The sequence below is a fragment of the Saccopteryx leptura genome, chromosome 3, assembly GCF_036850995.1.
Source record: "Saccopteryx leptura isolate mSacLep1 chromosome 3, mSacLep1_pri_phased_curated, whole genome shotgun sequence".
In the NCBI taxonomy this organism is placed as follows: Eukaryota; Metazoa; Chordata; class Mammalia; order Chiroptera; family Emballonuridae; genus Saccopteryx; species Saccopteryx leptura.
Genome location: NC_089505.1, coordinates 8,796,584 through 8,812,636, shown reverse-complemented (window position 1 = coordinate 8,812,636; position 16,053 = coordinate 8,796,584). Strand labels below are relative to the sequence as shown.

The 16,053-nt window shown below is 53.3% G+C and overlaps 1 pseudogene; it reads right to left on the bottom strand.

Moving 5' to 3' along the window:
* Window positions 1-8,676: 8,676 nt before the first annotated feature.
* Window positions 8,677-16,053, bottom strand: part of LOC136398125 (protein farnesyltransferase/geranylgeranyltransferase type-1 subunit alpha-like) — a 36,772-nt pseudogene continuing 29,395 nt past the window's right edge.

Genomic DNA, 16,053 nt, shown 5'->3' with positions numbered 1-16,053 from the left:
CCCTACGTTTCCAGCTCAGGTACAGCACTGGCAGTGTCACCGAATGAAGTAGATGTCCCGGAAGGAGAAGCTATTCTGAAGAAAAGATGATAAACGCAGCTTCAGACAGTCCACACTTGTCTCCTATGGGGAAAGACGTTCAGAGACGATTAGAATGTGTCCAGAGTTCGTGCGGCGACCAGGAAAGTGCCACTCGCATTTATTCGGGCACCGGTGAAATGACGACAGTAAATAGAGTCAGGAGAACACGCGGCAGGAGAATGGAGGAGAACAGAGCTAGGTGACAAAAGCCTGCGACAGGCCACATCAGAGAGCGGAGAGAAGGGTTGTGGAGGAAGGAGAGGAAGGACGACAATAAATAGAGTCAGGAGAACACGCGGCAGGAGAATGGAGGAGAAGAGAGCTAGGTGACAAAAGCCTGCGACAGGTCGCATCAGAGAGCAGAGAGAAGGGTCGTGGAGGAAGGAGAGGAAGGACGACAGTAAATAGAGTCAGGAGAACACGCGGCAGGAGAATGGAGGAGAAGAGAGCTAGGTGACAAAAGCCTGCGACAGGCCGCATCAGAGAGCGCAGAGAAGGGTCGTGGAGGAAGGAGAGGAAGGACGACAGTAAATAGAGTCAGGAGAACACGCGGCAGGAGAACGGAGGAGAAGAGAGCTAGGTGACAAAAGCCTGCGACAGGTCGCATCAGAGAGCGGAGAGAAGGGTCGTGGAGGAAGGAGAGGAAGGACGACAGTAAATAGAGTCAGGAGAACACGCGGCAGGAGAATGGAGGAGAAGAGAGCTAGGTGACAAAAGCCTGCGACAGGCCGCATCAGAGAGCGCAGAGAAGGGTCGTGGAGGAAGGAGAGGAAGGACGACAGTAAATAGAGTCAGGAGAACACGCGGCAGGAGAACGGAGGAGAAGAGAGCTAGGTGACAAAAGCCTGCGACAGGTCGCATCAGAGAGCGGAGAGAAGGGTCGTGGAGGAAGGAGAGGACGGAGGAAATGGCCCAGGAGGCTGAGGAAGATCACAAGACTATGAAAGCCGTCAGCTTTCCCCTGATAAGGCCTGGAAACTAGTCACGGGGTTTGGCAAGTGGAAGGTCACCGGTTACCATTCCAGCATCCTGATTGAGATGGAAGAAAAAATGGTTACGAGTTTTTTGTTTTTTGTTTGTTTGTTTTTTTCCTGAAGCTGGAAACAGGGAGGCAGTCAGACAGACTCCCTCATGCGCCTGACCGGGATCCACCCGGCACGCCCACCAGGGGGCGATGCTCTGCCCCTCCGGGGCGTTGCTCTGCTGCGACCAGAGCCACTCTAGTGCCTGGGGCAGAGGCCAAGGAGCCATCCCCAGCACCCGGGTCATCTTTTGCTCCAATGGAGCCTCGGCTGCGGGAGGGGAAGAGAGAGACAGAGAGGAAGGAGAGGGGGAGGGGTGGAGAAGCAAATGGGCGCTTCTCCTGTGTGCCCTGGCCGGGAATCGAACCCGGGACTTCCGCATGCCAGGCCGACGCTCTACCACTGAGCCAACGGACCAGAGCCGGTTACGAGTTTTAAACGTTTGAAAGGTAATCAAGAAAGATTGGGCATCTCAGTTCATTCAGGCTGCTCTAACCAAACACCAGAGACCACGCGGCTTGCAAATAATAGGAAGTTCTTCCTCACAGTTCTGGGGGCTGGAAGTCCGAGGTCAGGGCACCAGTAGGCTCAGGGTCTCGCGAGGGCCACTTCCAGATGGCAGACTGCCGGCTTCTCACTACGTCCTCACACAGTTGAGGGGGGGCACTCTAGGCTCTCTGAAGGGCACTGAGGCCATTCATGAGGGGACCACTCTCATGACCTATCACCTCCCAAAGGCCCCCTCCTAACACCATCACGTTGGGAGTCAGTTTTAAAAATATATGAATTAGGGGGGGGGGGGGGGGAACAAACATTCAACTCTCCCAGTCCCTGGCAACCACCACTCTACTCTGTTTCTATGAGTTTGGCTTTTTCAGACCCCACATTTAGTAAAATCACATGGTCTCTGTCTCTCGTGTCTGGCTATTCCCCTTAGCAGCACCCCCCCCCCAGGCGCTGGGCTGGTCTCGCTGTTGTTGTTACCGCAGAACAAGCAGTATCCTTCATACTTACTATTTGCACACTGTAAACCACTAAGTTTCTAAGACATGTTCGTTTATCATATTCACACCATACCTTTCTCTTTTTTAAAAAAATTGTGAAATGGACACAACAATTCTCCAACCTCTTTGTCCTTCTATTCTTGATCTTTCTTAAGTAGGGGATAGTTTTCATCACCGTTCATTTTATTCTCTCTCTCTTTCCTGTCTCTTTTTAGCTCAGTTAAAAACAAAAATGTGAAGTCCTAAGTCAGCTCTGACTCTCAGGAACCACACTGAAAGTGACTGTAACGGAAACGCGATTTCCCGGCTTTTGGAAGCAGGCTTCTTTTTCCATCGTTGCGTTTCTCCCCGCTGAGCCGTACCTGTTCAGTCTTTTCCTTTGTGCATACGTGGTGCTATTTTTTAAACTCATTCCTGGCAAAAGTTGTCCTTTCCATCCCCTCTGAACCATCTGTCTAACTCATCCAAGTACCTGAAGTCTGCATCTCGCTTCCAAGAAGCTATCTCCCCCGCCTCACTCGGCGACATCCCGAAGCTAGACGGGTGTGCCCCCTGCTCCTTCCCCCACGTCAGTGACAAAGAAATGAAGCCACACAGACTGTAGGGCCAGCCTCTGGCAGGCCGTGGTCTCAGCAGGGTGATCGTAAACCGTGTGTGGATAGCTCGGCTCTACATGCAGAAGTGTGTGGTCATCAGTCAACTATAGCCCCGTGAAACCCGCCACCAGCAGGTCAGGGGCTTATGCGCAGGAGCACTAGCGCCTGAGCTGAAACGGAAGCTCCCTCCCGGAGGGAAAGGCACTTCCTGAAGGAGCAGGGGATGTCTTAGTCTGTTCAGGCGGCCCAGCTGCCTGCGCTGCATCCATCAATCACAGGGCTTGGACGGTTTCTCTCGAATGTTAACCATCTCTCCAGTTTCCTAAGGAAGACGTACAATGGCCCACATCACTAATCGTCAGGGAAACGCAAATCAAAACAACAATGAGATAGCACCTCACACCTGTCAGGACGGCCATCATTTATAAAAGCAAAAGATAACATGTTGGAGCAATTCAAACTCTTGCACACTGTGGATGGGAATGTAAATTGGTACAGCCACTATGGAAAACAGTATGGAGGTTCCTCAAAAAATTAAAAATAAAACTACCATATGATCCAGCAATCTTTCTTTTGGGTATTTATCCAAAAGACTTGATCAGGATCTCAACCAGATACCTGCACTCCCGTGTTCATTCACCCAAGGCTTCAGTGCCAGGTGAATGGATAAAGAAAATGTGGTACACACACACAAGAGAAGGTTGTTCAGCCTAAAAGAAGAAAGCAAGCTGCTATTGGACAATGTGGATAGACTTGGAGGAGTCTGCAAGTTTATAAAGCTTGCAGTGAGCTCTATCAGATGCCAGAAAACTGGTAACAATAGTTGACACATGTATATATATCACCAGCCGCACTTCCCAGAAACTGAAGCTTCACAGAGGGAAATAGGTTAGAGACACCTGTGAATGCCTCATGAAAGCTCTGGACCCTCTGTCCAGGAAAACACACATTCCCATAGACACCTGGAATGTGTTTCAGAGGACGCACGGACTCCCCGCTATTGAGGCCCCCACCAGTGACTTTTAGGAAAATGCCTATGAGAGCTGCTTCCCTTTGATTTAATGATAAAGTGGAAAATTACTTCCTTCCTATTTCAGAGAATAAGCCAGGAGCTTGGCAGGAAGAAGTAGCTAAATGGCCAGCCCATCTCTTCCTTTTCATTCACGTGACATGATGGGGAGATAGATTAAAGGAGTCAGTAGAAGAATGGATGGGACCTGGAGGTGACCTCTTCATGTTAAAGATGCAGGTGCCGATTAGTTTGAATAACCAGGGGTCTCAAACTCGTGGCCCGCGGGCCACATGTGGCCTGCCAAACAATTTTGTGCGGCCCGCAGACTAATCCACAAAGTTCAAGAAAAGTGTTGCGTAACAGTTGCCTTTTGTAGACCTAGTGTGGCCCGCCGAACGGCTGTGATCTTGCTCTGCGGCCCACATGCTGAGTTGAGTTTGAGACCCCTGAAAGCATAGTGAGTAAATATCCAATTACTGAGCTGGGAGGCAGGAGTCACTGGTCGTAGGTCACAGATCCATGGACCAAGACCTGTGAAGTACCTGCACTGAGATGAAATGTTAGAACAGTTTGGATTCAGTTGTTCTCGATGACTGTTTCTCAGTGACAGCAATATAGAAGCGAATAGAGTTAGGAGTCTCTTTCTTTTAAAAGCTTACTTCATGAGATTATCTACATTTTTAGTGTTTGGATTTCTTTAGTATTGTTTTCATTTTATAAGTATGGCTTGAAAAATTCATGGGTATTTCTGGATTTCAAATAGGCATACATTCAACAGTTCAGACTGCTGTCCCCTGGTGGCCAAGTGCCAGCAGTGTAGATAGAGAAAGAGCACCTGTCAGGGTCATAGGTGACAGACGCAGCTTCAAGTTTAGAAACTACAGATAAAGAGTTAAGTGAGGGCAAAGGTCCCACACTGATTCGACACTTGTCCTTCCGACACTGTACCATGATCTTTCCACGCCTGCGAGGGTGCTCACATATCCGTGTCTCTTTACTCCGGGAGGGGCTCGCTGGACGCTGTGCCTGTGCTTGCAGCCTGGAGGGAGGCTGGCGTGCTGGACGCTGTGCCTGTGCTTGCAACCTGGAGGGAGGCTGGCGTGCTGTCGGAGCCCTCCGGAGGTTTCTGTGACAGAGAGGGAAGAGAGACACTTCTGAGAAAAGTGGTGGGAAATTGCCACACACAAATTAGTTGCCAAAGAAATACTAAGATGCACGACAAAGACCAGAGGAGACAAAAGGTGGAGAGCAGGGATCTCGGGCTGCGGGACCACCTCTCCCCTCGTTCTCCACGCCTCCCACCTGACCTTTCTCACTCCGTGGCTGCAGGCACACTCTCACGGTTCGCCTGCCTTGAAGGCGTGTGACCTGAAGTAATGACGTCACTCCACACGTGCGGCCCACCCACAAGGATGCATGATCAAGGTGACTGCGCCCCACCACGGGTCAAGGGAGTTGACTGAGGGCACTGAAGAGTCCATTCTGGGCCTGATCTCTGCAGTAGTGTGACCATGGCCCCAAGTGAACAAGGGGCCTGAGGGAAGTTCGGTGGGAGAGCAGAGGCCAGGGAGGTTAGGTGGGCTACCCACTAGAGACACAGAGGAAGTCCAACCGTTGTGCTCAGGATCAGAACTCATATGGCACAGGTGGGCATGCAGGCTGGTGGGGACAGTGCATCGTCGGGAAGTGACTCTGTCTACGGTCCCTGGCGGGCAGTGACCGTAGCTGCAGCTCATCACCCTCAGAGAACACTGGACAGGCTGCCTGGGGGGCTCTCACTCAGTCCAGAGCTCAGAGGAAAGACGGCTGGGCAGACGGCCTCGCCTGCCAGACAGAAAGGAACAAATCGTCAAACGAGGCTGATCTGGAATTGGAATTAAATGTGAAAAGAGGCCCCAGGACTCCCATAGAAATAAGACTCCTCGTAACAGGCTGACAGACAGGAGTGGAAACCTTCAGGCTGTGGGGACTCGTTGCCAGGCCCTGAATGACAACGTTAGCAGCTCACATGCACGGAGCGCCTGCTCTGGGAGCGTGACGTCGAGAATCTATCTTCTCCTCCTGTTTCCCAGAGGAGGAGGCTGAGCCTCAGAGGGGTGTCTGTGGTGACTTCGCTAATATGCCGCGGAATCAGGATCTGAACCCAGACAACCTGACTCTAGAGTCGGATGCTTTTATTTCCCAGCTTTATTGGGGTATAACTGACAAATAAAAACAACATGTATTTAAGGTGTACAACATTGTGACTTCACATGTGTGTACACTGTGAAATGATCACCACGATCAAGCTAACTATCCCATCCATCACCCCACGTACTCGCCCCGTTTTTGTGTGGTGAGAAGACTTGGCACATGTTCCCTTAGTGACGCGGTGCTGTAACTACAGTCCCCGTGCAGATCCTGGGAACCCCAGAACCTGTTCATCTCAGGACTGAAACTTCAGTGCTTTTAATAACGTCACTCTACCGCCCCCTGCAAGGGTCCTCCCCACCGCCTCCTCTCCACTTCAGTCACTTCAGAAGTGAGCCCAGGCCGCCTGCCTGGGAGAGGCGGTGTTCCGTGTTCAGTGTCAGTGGGGAAGTCGGTTTGGGCCCCGCCCTCCCCTCCAGCTCTCTCTCTGACCTGACGCTGGGTGGCACCTGCCTCTAGAAGGCACACTGCCCTTGCTGCTAATGTAGATAATCTCATGGAAGGTTAAGGGAAAGGTGAGCCATCTTACAATGGATGCGGGAAATGGACAAAAACTGTCAGGAAATTGATTTCTATGAAACTGGGAGGTCGACAGGCAAGAGTGACTGGATTTATTCTTAGCAGTTGAAGTCACTGCTTTGTCTTTTTTTTTTTTTTAATACGTGTTCATGGTCAGCTCTCAGCACCGGCGCCCAGTTCCATGAGAGGCTGTTCAGCTGCGTCCCTGAGAGCACAGGGCCTCTTGGGGGTAGGATGTTAATCTCGCCGGCCCCCACGCTGGCCCCCACACCGGGCCCCCACACCGGGCCCCACGCCGGGTCCCCACGCCGGCCCCCACGCCGGCCCCCCACGCCGGCCCCCACGCCGGGCCCCCACGCCGGCCCCCACGCCGGCCCCCATGCCGGGCCCCCACGCCGGGCCCTCCCCCCAGCCCTCCTCAGACACTGAAAATACATCACTTCTATTTCCATGTGTGGCTCGGAACACTTACTGTCATCACGCTGTCACGTCTGCTGTCAACATTGGTGTCCTGGAAAAGCAGCCGCCCACACCTCCTCAGGCCGTAGGGGGTGGGGGGCCGGCCCTGCTCTCTTCCCACCCGTGTGGTCGCCTCCCTTTCCTTGCCCCCCCCCAGAAGCTTCGGGACTGCGGGGAATCTGGACGTGAGCACATCCCTGCCTCGCCAGGGAAGTCCGGGTCACCCCAGGAAGGTGCAGAAACGGGACTCGGGGCAGCGCCTGCTGCGGCACTGCCCCTCCCATCCCGGCCGCAGCCCGTGGCCATCACACGGGAGGGTGGGGAGGCCCCCGTCTGGAGCGGGCGTGCAGGGGCACCGTCCACTCTGGAGCGGGCGCGCAGGGGCACCGTCCGCTCTGGAGCGGGCGCGCAGGGGCACCGTCCGCTCTGGAGCGGGCGCACAGGGGCACCGTCCGCCCTGCGGCTCCACACCCTCCCATTTGGTTCAGCCCGCCCGCCGGACTCCAAGTGCCCTCAGCTGTCCAGCCGCCCAGGGTGCTCCCTCCCCATGTCCTTCCTGAATGAGTGAACAGAGAGCGCTCTCGTCGTGAAGTGTTTTCAACATTCCAAAGAGAAGAAAGAATACTATAACAAACGCCATGTACCCATTGCCCAGATTTTGTAAGCGCACAGAAACGACTGGGCTGGCGGACGTTCCACGTCAGCTCTGCAAGTCACCACTGCCCCTGGCTTACTGCACTGCCTGCCTGGTGACATTGCGGGGTACGACGTCTGGGGGTGGTATCGGCCGAGACGTGTAGACAGCATGTATAATCCTTCAAGCTGGTGGGAGGCGCTGCGTCATCACGGCCTGCCTTCTCCTCACTATTAGTGAGCTCACTCCTGCTGTTCGCACCCGGAACCCACACAAAGTGCCAGGGGTTCCAGGCCCTAAAAAACTGTCACCTAGTAGCAAAGGCACCATAATGTTGCTGAGTGCGGTGATCACAATAACCCTAATTTATGAGTGAGAGTAATCCCAAGGCCCACCAATGCAACCCCTCGTTTCATGGAGAGAAATCAGGCCTGGACCCTCATCCTCCACTGCCCTGAGGCTCGTGTTTTTTCCATCGTCACAGCATTCTTTCATGAAACATGAAGTGAAATCCACGTGTACTTGCTCTAACCACGGCCGGGCTGACTTAGGAAGCAAAGGCGACGTCTGAAGCACCTGCCTGTCCTCACAGTGTGTGCGGGTTCCGAGGGCCCCAGCTCTCTCCTCGGCCCAGAGCACCGCTCTGCGGTTCCTCCCCTGGGCCGACCCCACCTACCCGTTGAACTGGGTCCCATCCCCCCGTCCTCATCTGTGCCTGGCTAGTCTGAGCAAGGAGCTTTCCCTGGCATACTGCGCTGGTCTGTCAGCCCGCCAGCGGCCCTCAGTCCCGCAGCACTACACCAGCCCTGACTGGACACCAGTCTCCTGCCCACCTCCACCAGGCCCGATCAGTCAGCTGGGCCCTCTCCCGTCTCCTTCCCTTCACCATTGAATAATGTCAGTGCACTGTCCCAGATGCAAAAACATAAAGAAAAATTAATACAGGAGACTAGAGCAGGAAAAGACTGGCCTCATCCACTAACAGAATAATCCAACACCGAAGAATAAAGCATAAGCTACGATTACCATCCTGCTCCCGAACAGATTTCCAAGTGACCAAACTTCCCGAACGAACGGTTAAGACAGTGAAACCAAACCTGACACACCAAGACTTTCCCACCCACACTTCCATGTCAGGAAGAAAGAGGCATCTGGACTTCTAGTTGCCTGGGGACTTGAACTCGACCCGAATCCAAATGGTGTTTCCCAGAGGCCTTCCTGAGCGGCCCCAATCCACAGTGACGTCAGTGCCCGGGCTCCCTGCAGCCTGGAAGACGCATAGGAACAGGGGCCTGGTCCAGAAGTTCGCCCGGGCACTTGGGGCATCCTGACTGGACCACCCCGGGGCTCCCCAGACGGCCCTGAATCTCCTGCATCTTGGAGCCTGGCTCCAGACACCTGGCTTCTGGCTTCAGGTGGACCCAGGCATGAGAGTAGCCGAATGAAACATTCCTTTTACCTTCAGAAGCCTAAGACAATGATTTCGAGGTTACTTCTCTGCAGAGCTGGGGCGACTGGCATTCCCAGAGGGGTTTCCCTGCTCTGGGCCCAGTGGGCCCTGGAGGATTCCCCAGTGGTCCCGAGAAGCCTTCCTTTCTTCGCCTCACCTTAGTTCCCAAGTCCTGGCGCTGGAGGTGAGAAAAGAAAGCACACACGTCTATAAGAAGACCTGTGAATCTGCCGGCCACTGCAGCTGCCGGCCCAGACGGCGGCCCGGAACAGACGTGGGGCCAGGCTGGTCTCTGGCCTCTCTGCGTGCCGCAGGCCGGGCACAGCGCTCCTGGTCTCTCACCCACTCGGTGCTCTTCAGAGGGGCAGATTCGGGGTTAACGCTGCCCCCAGAACCTTCTAGGGTAGTTCACAGAGAGTAAATGAGAAAATAGATTTGACGGTCTCGGCATAGCACCTAGCATACAGTAAGCAGGCAATCCCTGCCGTTATAAGGCACCGGGGCCTCAGAGAAGCACAGGACAGAACATCACTGGGAACTGGATGGTCCAGGCTCCAGGGAACGCAGGAGAAAACACACACCGGGAAAGAGCCCCGTTCCAAGTTCGTGCCGCTGGCTGGTGCAGAACACAGGTCAGAATGTGTGTCCCCAGCCGGCGTCCAGTGTGTCCCATGCCCCTCACAGCCTGAAAGCGGGTCTCTCTCTCAGCCTGTCCCTTTTCTTAACAGCCACGCAGCCATAGTGAATGTTTACTTGTCCTTCATTAAACCACAAACGGCACGCTCCTGAGTGCCCTCTGAGCCTGACACACTTTCTAGACGGACCTTCTGACTGTGCTGCATTCACACAGTATTTTTATTCGTTTCTTTCCCTCTCTCTCTCTCTCTCTCTCTCTCTTTTCTTGCCAGCCCTTTAAATATTCATCAGAGCCTCATCTAAAACATGCTTCAGAAATCCACACACTCATAATGACTCAACATCAAAGAGCTTTCCCCTCACCTCTCATGAATCACAGCATCCCTGCTGACAACTCATCTGTCCTCGAGAGGCGTGGCCGGGTCCATACACGTCATCGCAGGGACAGAAGCTACCTTGGGCCTCGGCACCTGGGCCCCGCCACAGGGAAACAACTCACACAAGGAACATTTTACAGCTGAGTGGGAGAAGTGGGTTTCTGCTCTGGAAATGAATTTGATAAATAGGCTTTCTTACTAGGCGTCCCACCCAACCACCCTGACACTTCTTGTCATAAGACACACTTGCTGTATCCGTCAATCCTGAGTCAGTTAACCCTTGGAGTAGTGAGTTTCTTTCATGCTCGCTGACCCCCGGGAGTGAGTTTTTTTCAAAAAGTGAAATTAGTTCCAGTTTCAGTTTTAGTAACTTGAAATCATGTTTGTTTGATAACCAATTTATGGAAACAAGAAGAACACACATTGCCCTTTTTTTCATGTTAGGCCTTACACATTTTTAAAATAAATCGATCGTACTCTGGAGGTCAGGAGGCACGAGGACGGACATGAACCTTCGTATTACTCAAAGGGTTAAACTCAAGGAATCCTGAAATAAGCTTGCTGAATTCTTGGGTGAAAAATGAACTAGAAGCAGTGCCACAATGTACAAAACAGAAACTCTATCTTCAAAGTCCTTTCAACTCAACACATATAAACTCGGTGCCCTCTGTGAGCCCGGCTCCCACTGGGCGTTCTCGTACACACATCTTGTTTATCCTTCACAGCTGCCCAGCGAGTAGACTTTGTCCTGTGTCGGCGAGCAGTTCACGAAGACTAAAGTGGACAGTGGCACTGCCCAGGGTTAGCAGCCAAAAAGAAAATGCCTCTGTCATCAGTTCAGTGTGGCATTCCTACACTTCCCTACTTAGATCACCTACAGAATCAGTGTTCCATCGGTGGAACTACTATCCCATCTGGTTTCAGCGGTTTCATTCTGAGCAGACTAACTTAAGTTGAACCCTTAGCTACTATTTTTATGTGCGTTGTCCTTGAGGAGGCAAGGTGAGCGGTAGACTCAGAGGGTCGACCGTTACTCACCAGAGACGTTCGGATTTTAATCGTCTGCTCAGTGTGAGCACACACAGCAGGGCCGGGAAGGGGTCTCCGGGGGATGTTAGATGTGACTGAATGCAGGGCGCACACAGATCTCTCCATTGCTCCACGGTGTCGGCATGGAGGGCTCATTGTGTCCCTGGGGTGGTGATCTCACACGGTGACACGAATTGTGAAATCCCAGATAGACCCAGTGTGGGTCGACATCTGCTCTCTCGATTGAAGTGACCCTCCTCACTGCCCGGTAGCCTGTAACTCACTGTCTGACCTCCTGCCCTGGGACCAGGTGCTGCAGACGGCTCCCATGCGACAGAAGCCCTAGGGCAGTCACCGTTCTCATGTCGCCACGTATTAGAATAGGGAGGCCCTCCCCATCCGAGCTGCTGGGTGTCAGCAGGGTTCTGTCCGCGCTGGGAAAGCTGGACCTTGGGCCTGCTGGTAAATGAGGAGGCAGCTCCGCGTCATGGGCAGTGGGCTAGCCCCTTGGTGATTGGCTGGCACACACCTGAGCCCTCTGGGCAGAGCTGAGATGTCCCCCCACAGGCTCAGTGGGGACAGAGAAGGGCACTCCGTACCCCAAGTCCGCGCTCACCCAATAACCTGCTCCCCCTGGCTCCTCCTGCCTACCTTCCTACAGGAGGAAAACGGAAGCTCTACCTCTCACCGTGAATTGGCATTTTAACCAGCGGTTTCTAGCCCACCTCCCGCGAGTGTCGTTACAGAGAGTTGGCTCCCCTGAGGTGATGGGCCAGGGCCGCACTGGGGCGCAGGCCTCAGGAGGAAGAGAACCCTTATTAGCAGCCCAGGCGGCTCTGTCTGAGCTGTTGGCCAACCCCACTCTGTGGCTGAAGCAGCCGTGCCGTGTGCCCTACAGGGCCGGCCGCTGGAGCGGACCAGCTATTGCAGAGGGCAGCCAGCACGCTCTGTCCCCCCTGCCCGACAGTTCACGCTGTCCCGGCCCCTCTTACAGACTCCACTCAAACGACCCCACATATAATGTACCAGCCAATCGGCTGGGCTCTTCATTAATCACAACTTCAGTGCTCTCATGTGTCTCTGAGTCAACCTGATCAGATTGTGTGACCCCCAGTCTCTCAGCCCTGGTCCCCAGTCTCACTGCCCTGGTCCCAGTCTCACTGCCCATGTCCCTGGTCCTCCTGCCCTGGTCCCCAGTCTCACTGCCCATGTCCCTGGTCCTCCTGCCCTGGTCCCCAGTCTCACTGCCCATGTCCCTGGTCCTCCTGCCCTGGTCCCCAGTCTCACTGCCCATGTCCCTGGTCCTCCTGCCCTGGTCCCCAGTCTCACTGCCCATGTCCCTGGTCCTCCTGCCCTGGTCCTTGTCCGTCCCAGGTGGCTGGGCACCTTGGGGAAAGTGCCCATTTATAAATTATTGGGAAATCATCCTTCCAAAGCAATCTTATTTGCAATGAAATGTGTCACAGTTAGTCAGGGGGTGGGGGAACTGAGAAAGCTCGAGGTAGGACACAGGCAGGACTTCCAAGTGAGATGATCAGTATGGACTCGCTCGCACGACGTCAGCATTCGAGTGAAGGCTGCACTTCCCCGCAGCGAGGCCGCGCCTGCGCTTAAGGAGTCTGTCCTCTAATGACGGGAAATTTCCAAGCAGACACACAACAGACTGACGTCGTAAACGACGGATGAAAAGATGTACGTAAACGGCAATGAAAGAAAGAACATGCCAACGCTAATGAGATACTATAGATAAGCAGCTCTGGTGCCCCCAGAACAAAGACAGGGCGGTGAGAAAGGAAACTTATCTACACTGGATGCGTGAGGAGGAGGCGGCGCGGCGAGCCCCCGGGGGCCAGCGTGACAGAAGGACTGTTAGAAAAGCAGACGGAAGCCCTGGGCACCCGTGCGGGACGGAGGAAGTGGGAGGAGGGCACTGTGAGAGTGGATGGAAAGAAAGCAGCTGGGGTGACGTGACAGAGGGGTCCCTGGGGAGGAGAGGGAGGAGAGACCACGGGGACATGCTGCTCTCGGGGGTGAGACGCAGCGCGTTCTCTGAGGTGCACGGGAAGCGTGACCAAAGTCAGGGTTCAGGGAAAGGCTGAGAGGGAGAGATGGGGGCTCCGTGCCCACCCCCGTTCCCTCTGGGAAGTGGGAACTAGCCACGCGCAGGAATGAGGGGTAGGAATCGGGCAGGTCAGAAGAGCTCTGGAATGAGCGCGTGGAGAACTGTGCTCGTGGGTTGAATGAGAATAAATAAGAAGGGGTATCGGCAATTAGAACCAGGAAGCCCCCATTCAGGACTTTCCCCAAGGTGCCCAGCCACCCGGGACGGACAAGGACCAGGGCAGGAGGACCAGGGACATGGGCAGTGAGAAGACAGAGTGCGCGGCAGCTCACGGGCTGCCAGGGCCACCTGGTAAACCAGTTAGGCTCAGTAGTGTCTGCAGTAAAAACCAGTACAGCATCATTAGAAAATAAATAAAATGACGGGGGAAACATGACTCAAGTTTGGCTGGAATGCCTTTCGAATCTGTTTTAGGATTTTGGCACTGGCACACCTAATTTAATTTGGCCCCGGACCACCAACATTGTAGAATAGTTCATAATCAGCTAAGCGGGAACAAGAGCAAACTGCATAGTTCTTAGGAAAATATAAACATAAGCATATAAACACTATCTCCATAAAGTACAGCATTTGACAAGTTCACCCTAAACAAATGCAAACTTGGGATTGAACCAAAGCAGCCCTCTTCACAATGCAGGCAGGGCAAACGGAGGGGCACAGCGTGACTTCGTGAAACACAGGGTTTACTCTGGTATTATTCTTGGTTCGTTACTGCATTATTTCCCATGCGAACAACTGGAAACCTACTTCTGCCGCCTGTGCATGCACCCAAGCTCTCCATTTTGAAATGTGTCAGAACCGACAGCGTATCATCTGCTCACTGAATTCTAATGGTTTATCTCCCTTAGACCATGTTTCTTACACAAAATATTTAGGGTTTCCAAAACTAATACTATTACAATGACTCATTTATGTATTTAAAATAAACTCTTCTCTGTCCCTGGGCAAAGGGGACGGACACATTGGCCAACGTTTCGCTGGCACGACTCTTGGAGTATTCCGGGCTGTGTGGAGGCAGGGGAGGTGGGAGAAGGACTCGGGCACTTCGTGGACTGGGGAGGGTGAGCCCAGGAAGAGGTGGGGAGGACGGTGGTCACGAAGAGCAGTTCCCCGCGGCAGTGGGAAGACGGGAAGACACGGGAAGTAAGAAGTATCAGAGAATGACCTGGACTGGAGGTGGAGGGCACTGGGGCCGGAAGGCTGAGTTGCTGTGGGCCCACTTCTCCTCCTGTCTATCCTTTGTAAAGTCAGCACACCAATCTTTCCAGTATCAGAACCTGAACTAATCTGTTGCATGTTCGACAAATAATAGACACTATCTAGGCCGTTTATTTCAACTGATAAAGGCTTGCCCATCCTTCCAGCCTCTGCTGACGTGCTGACCTCCTCTGAGGACCCCTCCAGGGCTCTCAGACGGAGTCTGGCGTCCATGACTCCATAATCCCACGGCTTGGTACTGAGTGTCGTCAGCACTTACTGCTGTGCTGCCAATTCCACAGCAAGTCTCTCCTAAGATACAAAATCCTTAAGGACAAAGAGGCAGACTTATTCGTGTCTGTACCCCAGTGCCTAGCACAAAAGAGGGCACATTCCAGGCAAAGAGAATGCTGCGTGCCCAAGTCATTCAAATTTAAAGTAGATGGTTTCAACAGCGGCAAATGGCTGAGTTTTCTGGGAGGACATTTTTCAAAATGCAGCATCCTATGGATTTGCTCTCAGGGGCTGCCTTTGGCAGCTGTATTTTGGAGACCCTTCCTCAGACGAGCCAGAGGCTGCCCGCGCCTGAAAGCCTCTGCCCTGGAGGTACTGCTCCAAGTTCTAGGCCAGGGGTCCCCAAACTATGGCCCACGGGCCACATGCGGCCCCCTGAGGCCATTTATCCAGCCTCCGCTGCACTTCCGGAAGGGGCACCTCTTTCACTGGTGGTCAGTGAGGAGAGCATAGTTCCCATTGAAATACTGGTCAGTTTGTTGATTTAAATTTACTTGTTCTTGCCCTGGCCGGTTGGCTCAGTGGTAGAGCGTCGGCCTAGCGTGCGGAGGACCCGGGTTCGATTCCCGGCCAGGGCACACAGGAGAAGCGCCCATTTGCTTCTCCACCCCTCCGCCGCGCTTTCCTCTCTGTCTCTCTCTTCCCCTCCCGCAGCCAAGGCTCCATTGGAGCAAAGATGGCCCGGGAGCTGGGGATGGCTCTGTGGCCTCTGCCTCAGGCGCTAGAGTGGCTCTGGTCGCAACATGGCGACGCCCAGGATGGGCAGAGCATTGACCCCTGGTGGGCAGAGCATCGCCCCATGGTGGGCATGCTGGGTGGATCCCGGTCGGGCGCATGTGGGAGTCTGTCTGACTGTCTCTCCCTGTTTCCAGCTTCAGAAAAATGAAAAAGAAAAAAATAAAAAATAAAAAATAAATAAATTTACTTGTTCTTTATTTTAAATATTGTATTTGTTCCCATTTTGTTTTTTTACTTTAAAATAAGATATGCGCAGTGTGCATAGGGATTTGTTCATAGTTTTTTTTTATAGTCCGGCCCTCCAACGGTCTGAGGGACAGTGAACTGGCCCCCTGTGTAAAAAGTTTGGGGACCCCTGCTCTAGGCAGTCGTGTTATTGACATTGCCCGTAAGGTCTGGAGGCAGAAGGTCACCACAAAGAACCCAGGTTCCGGAGTCAGATGGATCTGACTTCAATTTGTAGCCTTAGTTTGTGTGTCTGTTGCCAACCAAGCCTGGGAACTTGGGCAAGTTCCTACACCTCTCTGGGCCCTGGCTCAGCCTTTACAACTCGGAGGCTGTTCAAAATTAAAAGGGACTATGCAAAGTACAGAGCAGACATCCGAGCTGGTCCTGATTATATCTGGTAATAAATCAAAGCCTTGGGCATTCAATCCTGTTGATTATAATAACGATGACCTTTTGTATATTTGC